The sequence below is a fragment of the Primulina eburnea genome, chromosome 8, assembly GCF_022965805.1.
Source record: "Primulina eburnea isolate SZY01 chromosome 8, ASM2296580v1, whole genome shotgun sequence".
Lineage (NCBI taxonomy): Eukaryota > Viridiplantae > Streptophyta > Magnoliopsida > Lamiales > Gesneriaceae > Primulina > Primulina eburnea.
The window spans coordinates 18,087,987-18,094,610 of record NC_133108.1 but is presented as its reverse complement, the minus strand read 5'-3'; the positions used below and the strand labels follow the sequence as shown (position 1 = coordinate 18,094,610).

The 6,624-nt window shown below is 35.5% G+C and overlaps 1 long non-coding RNA gene across 1 annotated transcript; it reads left to right on the top strand.

Annotated features, from left to right (window-relative positions):
• Window positions 1–890: 890 nt before the first annotated feature.
• Window positions 891–4,016, top strand: LOC140837816 (uncharacterized). The gene is made up of 3 exons (XR_012119471.1): window positions 891–1,005; window positions 1,221–1,329; window positions 2,665–4,016. It is a non-coding gene; the product is annotated as an uncharacterized lncRNA (long non-coding RNA).
• Window positions 4,017–6,624: the final 2,608 nt, after the last annotated feature.

Below are 6,624 nucleotides of genomic sequence, written 5' to 3'. Positions count from 1 at the left end.
ATTTTTAAAATTTGCATTTTAAACGCTTAAAATTTTATAGCTCGCCTAATAAATTAAATTAAACTTTAAAATACTAAAACTCATAAATTATTTAAAATAATTAATTTTCTTGGCTTAAATTATAACATTCAATTTTAGCTCCTAATCGTCTCTGGTCCCCTTTCCCCGGTCCGACATCGACTAATTCGTCTGAAAAGCTAAAACTCGTGAAAACATTTTAATTGCATAATATGAGTATATAAACATTAAAATAATTTAATCATGTATCATGCACTATTTAAATCATTAATTAATTAAATTAAATTTTATAATTATGCATGAGGTTTACGTGTACAAGTTTTTGGGCACTACATGTAAGGTCTAGGAAATTCGAACTGCGTAACCTGACTGCATGCAATCTAAGATTTTACTAAATTATGTGATTAGTTATTTTAATGCATGTTTATTGCATGGATATGTGGTTTATTTCATGGTTTATTAAAGTTTAATGCATAAGGGTTTTTAGTAGTTTTTCGCGCTTGAACGAGAAACGAAGACCGGGGATAATTAACGAAAAAAATTTGGATTTAATATATGGTGTAATTATATGAAATTTTTGAATTGGACATTGGTTGGATATTTTTACTCGTCGAGTCATATTTTAAACGGGTACGAATATATTAGCGAATCGGGAGACTTTTTGAGAGTTCGGGAAATATTTTCAAAAACGTACCTAAACGAAATACTTTTTGGGAATGTTATATATTGAGCTTAATTGTTTTATTTTATTACTTAATGGGTCCAAAATCTTTTTAATATCTTTATTTTTAATTAAGAGCCCATTAGTACTTAATTTATAACTTAAACACTACAATTAAACCCTTATCCCCTACCCTATCTACTCGGCCGCCCCCTCCCTCATTTCTCCAGCATCATCTTAGAAATCCAAGCAGCTTCCCCCTTAAGTTTTCTCAAACTTTTTGCGAAGAACTTCTTCCCCATCTCTCTGGTGCACGTCCTACACGAGTATCTCCTAGTTTTCAAACGTATATACGCAAAGGCACTCCCGATTCCTTTATTTTCTTATCAATCACACTGTATTATGTATGTTGAATGGTATTTGCATGTTATAATATGGATATGGTTGCACGCACGGTCCGTGCATGGTTTTTCATGTTTCTTCATTGATATATTGAACGCTAATCCTCCTCAACTCACGTTTTGTTGATTTGTTATTTAAGGGGCTGCCGGAATCGAGGTTTATGGGACTCAAACCGTGGCTAGGGAGAGGTCTTCGAAGGTTAAGAGCAGATCGGTGGTGGTTGGTTGAAGGGCGATCGGATCTCCTAAGTTGTAGCACCCTTACCCGAGCCACTACTAAACAGACTAATAAACTGCAACATTAAACCTAATAACCACAATTAAACAGCGAAAACCAAATACTTAATCATCTTACAACCCAAATAAAAACAAAACAATAACAGCAGTATTAAACATTAATACAACCATATCAAAATACAAAACATAACCCTGAACGAGAAAACGATAAACCACAGAAAACCTCCACTGAATCACCACCGAAAACCCAACTACTCTAGCCACTGCCCTAGTCGTCCGAACCATCCAACCTAAGACCTGCCCCGTGGAATGGGGAGCCCAAGATGAAAACTAGGACGTGAGCGACGATCGCCCAATACGAGAATGTACGAGTATACAAACTGATATGATGCATGCGAAATGCAATATGCTCGGATATCAAGGATCAAGTCAAGAATCTCATGCTCAGTCTAGAGGCGCCTGAGTGTGTAGTCTCTGATCTGCCCTAGGCATGTTTTGGCTCCCACACTCATCATCAAGACGTGGACCTGCAATGTTCAGGTCATCAGAGCCCGCGGGTCCCGTCGGACACTGTAGCTCTCGATGCCCTATCGTCCACAATACAGAATATGGCTGAGCGGCCCCAACAAACGAGGTATATCTCAAAAGATATCAGGTTCAAAATGATATGTCATGCATAATATGCCAAAGCAGTAAAACATGTATCATGAAACAGATAAATATGTAGCATAAAAGTGTGTATACTACGCTTGGATATCTCAGTCAGTACATCACGTACCTCACTAAAACAATCTGACCGAAAGCTCTGAACCTAGATAATACCAACATAATGAAATCACTAACAAACCAGATCAAACATGCTACAAAGATCTCCCTAATGATCCTTAAATCACTATCTAAGGATTTAGGATTATACCTGCGTCCGTCGTCAGCCCGCTGATGATGTCTCGATCTCAGTTCACCGACCCTCCTCGAGTCGACACTAGCTCCGAAACTTCCCGACACCAAAGTGCCCTAGAAACTGGCTAGAAAACCTAAAGTACAACTAGAACTCTCTCTGAAGAATGCGGTGAAGGAACCAAAAGAATCGGCTTCCATTTATAGGTTGCATCCGGACTATTTCAGAAAATCCGAACCAATCTTATCTGCCACGTGTCAGAATCTCATTGGTCTAGTTGGATATCTCGAGATAATGTAATCCGAAGTAGGTCGGGTTATCCATTTAAAATTCGGTGGATACCAACAACTTGATCCCGATTTATCAATTCCTTAAAACTTAATTAACAACTCATTAATTATCTCTTAATTAATACTTCATTCAAAACAAATATTCGGGTCATTACATAGGTCTAGGGCCTTCGATGGCTCGGTCAGTTGTCAAGTGGGGTGTGGCCGTGCAAGGGCTACTCAAGGCCATAGTTCTGACCCTGTTGGGTACGAGACACGGTCTAGTGTGGCTTAAACATGGCTGGTCGCGAGTTGGAGTAGATCGAAGGGGGTTGAGTGTAGGTGATGCTCGGTTTTTGGGTTATTTCGGGCGATACCGCGTTCCTGCATGCATGGCTGGTGGCTGTTGGTCCAGGCTAGGTCACATAGGTGTGGTCTTGGTCCTATAACGTCAGGCTATGGGTTGGACGCGCGAAGTTTGAAGTTAGAGTCGTGAATTGGAGGCTCGCTTGTAGAATGGTTCGAGTGGTCCTTGAGCAGAAAACTTCCAGCAGCTGTCCGGTCTTTTCCGATGGTCTTAGGTTGTCTGAAATAAGTGATTTAAGGGCAGGTCATGTAGGTTCGAGTCATGGTTTAAGTTGGGAAAAGTTTGGTTGAGTTTCGGGTTAATTTGGATTAAAACCGGGACCCCGATACAAGTTTTAATACGAATTATAGAAATCCTTGTGTGGGCTCAAGGTTACGTCAAGAAATGATTATAGTTATGTTTTGAGGTATGTTAAGGAGTTTTGTTGGCTTCGGGTCGAATTTGGAGGTCCAGGGGTAAAATGGTCAATTAGGGTTTCTAGGGGCAAAATGGTCATTTTGCCCCCGGGTCGAGTTAGCAGTCCTGGAAGCACCCTGATCACAATTTGACATGTTTTTAAATTTTTATGTTACCACAAACATGAATTTTTATGGAAATATGAAAATTACGTTGCATGTTTGATTTTAAAGAAATTTATGTATATGGATGATTTTTATAATTGATGAATATGATGTTATGTTTTGAAGGATTAGAGTTGGTTATGACTAATACGAACATGAACACGAAGATGTAAGGCTAAGGATCAGTGGATGGGTAAAACTGTCGCTGATGTCCCCGTCGCCGGGTACTGCGGTTATACGTAGATAGATCCATCGATTAGAGCTGATACGAAAGTCACAACTAATGATCTGAATTCAAATAAAGAAATTGAACACTTATATGCTGATATGATGTGATATGTTATGGACACGTTATGATTTGACATGCTATGTTTAAGTTAATGTTTTTAAGATCATGAAATATGTGTTAATTACAGTACTTTTCACTGTTGCATGTGTACTTGTTATAATGATTCAAGTGTGTTGAGTTTTTAGACTCACTAGGTGTGATTGATGCAAGTGAGCATATTGTATGGAGACTGGAGGTGCCGAAGATTGAGTAGGCGGGGCTGGCTGTGCGCATGCTAACCCAAGGACCATATTTTCTGCACATTATGTTTATGAGTTAGGAGTAAACAGTGATATTTTGATACACTTTCGCTTTTATCTGTTGATGTATGACGGGACTTTGCATGTTGCATAATTGAATTATTTTGAATTTATCCTAATGATTTTCAATGGAAACTCCATGAGGACTTCGTTTATGGTGACTACTCTAAAATCAAATTAATAAGTTTTAAGCTGAATTAACATGGAAAAAAAATCAAATACATGCTAACTAGGCAACATGTTTATTTAAATCTATAAATCTGACTCACCCGAATTGACACACTTAATTTTTTAGGTCTTATTAAGTATTTAACCATATTCCATGATAACTACACAACATGTTTCTAAAACATAAAAAATATTTATAATATACACATCTTATTTTCATTTTTCTCAACTCAATAAATTAGTATAATTTACTGAAATTAAAATCACATTCCAAAATAATTCAAACAAATTTATCTTGTTACACATAATTTTTTTAATAATACTATTGTGATATGAATACAACTAATAAAAATAATTATTTTATGATAAAATAATAAATTTTTTTTATAATAAAAATAGATATCGGATTTTATAATAACTAACCAACATATTTTTTTTATTATAAAAAAATAACATTAATAATTCATCATAATATACACATTTTATTTCCATTTTTCTCATCTTAATAAATTAGTATAATTTACTGAAATTAGAATCACTGTCGCAAGTAATTAAAACAAATTTATCTTGTTGCACATCATTTTTTAAATAATAATGGTTTTATTGTAAGGTTCAAAAAAAAATTACGACGACGTAATCCAACTGCATACAAATCTAGGAAATATGGAAAAGGGGTCAGATAATTATTTTAATAGCTTAATTAACTATGTGATATGCATGATTTTATGTTAAATATGACTTAATTGTCATTATGAATAAAATTATAATTTTTAAGGATTATTCAAGTTGCGATCGAAGAACGGAGACCGAGGGCTGAAAAATAGAAAATGTTTTCATTAAATAATTGTTTTTAATTATTTAAAATATGAGTGTTGGTTTTTCTTATTTTTGAAAATAAGGGGTTTTTGAGGTGATTTTATACGCCGGGACGTAAATTTTAACGGTGTTGGTTTTTCAACAAAAATATGAACTTTTGTACAACCCGGCTATTTAATTCGCAAACTATTTTTACCAAAACTATTTTAATAATTTAATTAAATTCTAATCAAGCACCAATGGGCCTAAACTTATGCTTAATAAGCCTAAAGCCTTGATTAGTGAATTCATTATTATAAATTATGTTAAAACCCTCCCCAAAACACTACAATGCACCCCCACATCCCCCAACCAATTAAAACTCTTTCTCCCAACACCATACACGGCACTCACAATATTATTCAAGAGGAAACTTTCAAATCCTTCAAGGAAAAATCAAGCCAAGGATCTTCGTGTCGTGTCGTCGTTCTTCGCAATCGTCAACGAGAATTCGTGCATTTAAAACGCAAAGCCACGCCATATTATTTTCTTCAAACATCTATCACACCATAGTATTTTATTTAAGTGAATTTTGCATGAAAATAAGTGCATCATGAACAAATTCGTTTGTATAGTACATGTGAATTTTGAGGCATTAAATTGTTGCTAAATTATGTTTTAAATGATCCTAAGGGGCTGCCATGATTAGGAAAGAGTTAAGGGTGGTTTCTACATGTTTTATAGAGTCATAAATCACACTAGATACATGGTTCGCCGGAACGGTTGCGGTGCTTGGAACGGAAACTACCGTTCCAGTTCCAATGTTATGTTGCGGAACGGTTGTATAAAAAAATTAATAAATTCAAAAAATTAGAAAAAAAATTTAAATATAAATTACATCATACTAAAAAAAATAAAATATATGAAATTATTACAAATTAATATATCAATACAAAACTATTTTACAATAATAGCACAATAAAAAATACGAACTAAAAATTATAACATACCAAAGCTAATACCATGAAGAGTGACGTTGATGGGCGAAATCATTGTTATATTCTTCATCAATATCTCGTAGATTAAATTGATTTCGAACATTTGGATAATGATGTGATTGTCTATAGAGATATTGATTAGATTGAGATGACGAAAGATCATTAGAATGTGATGAATGATTTTGTAATAGTGTTTCGTCACGACGATTATAGTATTCAAATCCACGATACACAGTAGAACTATCAGCTGTACTTGAAGATCTATACTCGGGACCATGACGTCCAACACCATGCCATATAGATGATGAAAACAAAAATTTATATAGAAAGGTACCTGTAAATGTTATATCATCGAGACTAATACCATGAGGAATGACGTGGAGGAACAAAATCATTAGTGTATTCTTCTTCGGGATTCAGTTGAGAAAATTGATCTTCACCCTATGGTATATTAGCGACGATTCCACCGTTTCATCTCCGTTTTCCACCGTTATATCGCCGTTTTCGGTATACGAAACGTCGCTACAAGACATCTACCCACCCACCCCGGAAATTTGGAACGGCCTTCCGGAACGGCCGTTCCGGTCGCAACACGGCCGTTTCGGCGAACCATGACTAGATATGCTGCACACGTCCACAGAAAAGCTGGAACCAAAATTGGTGT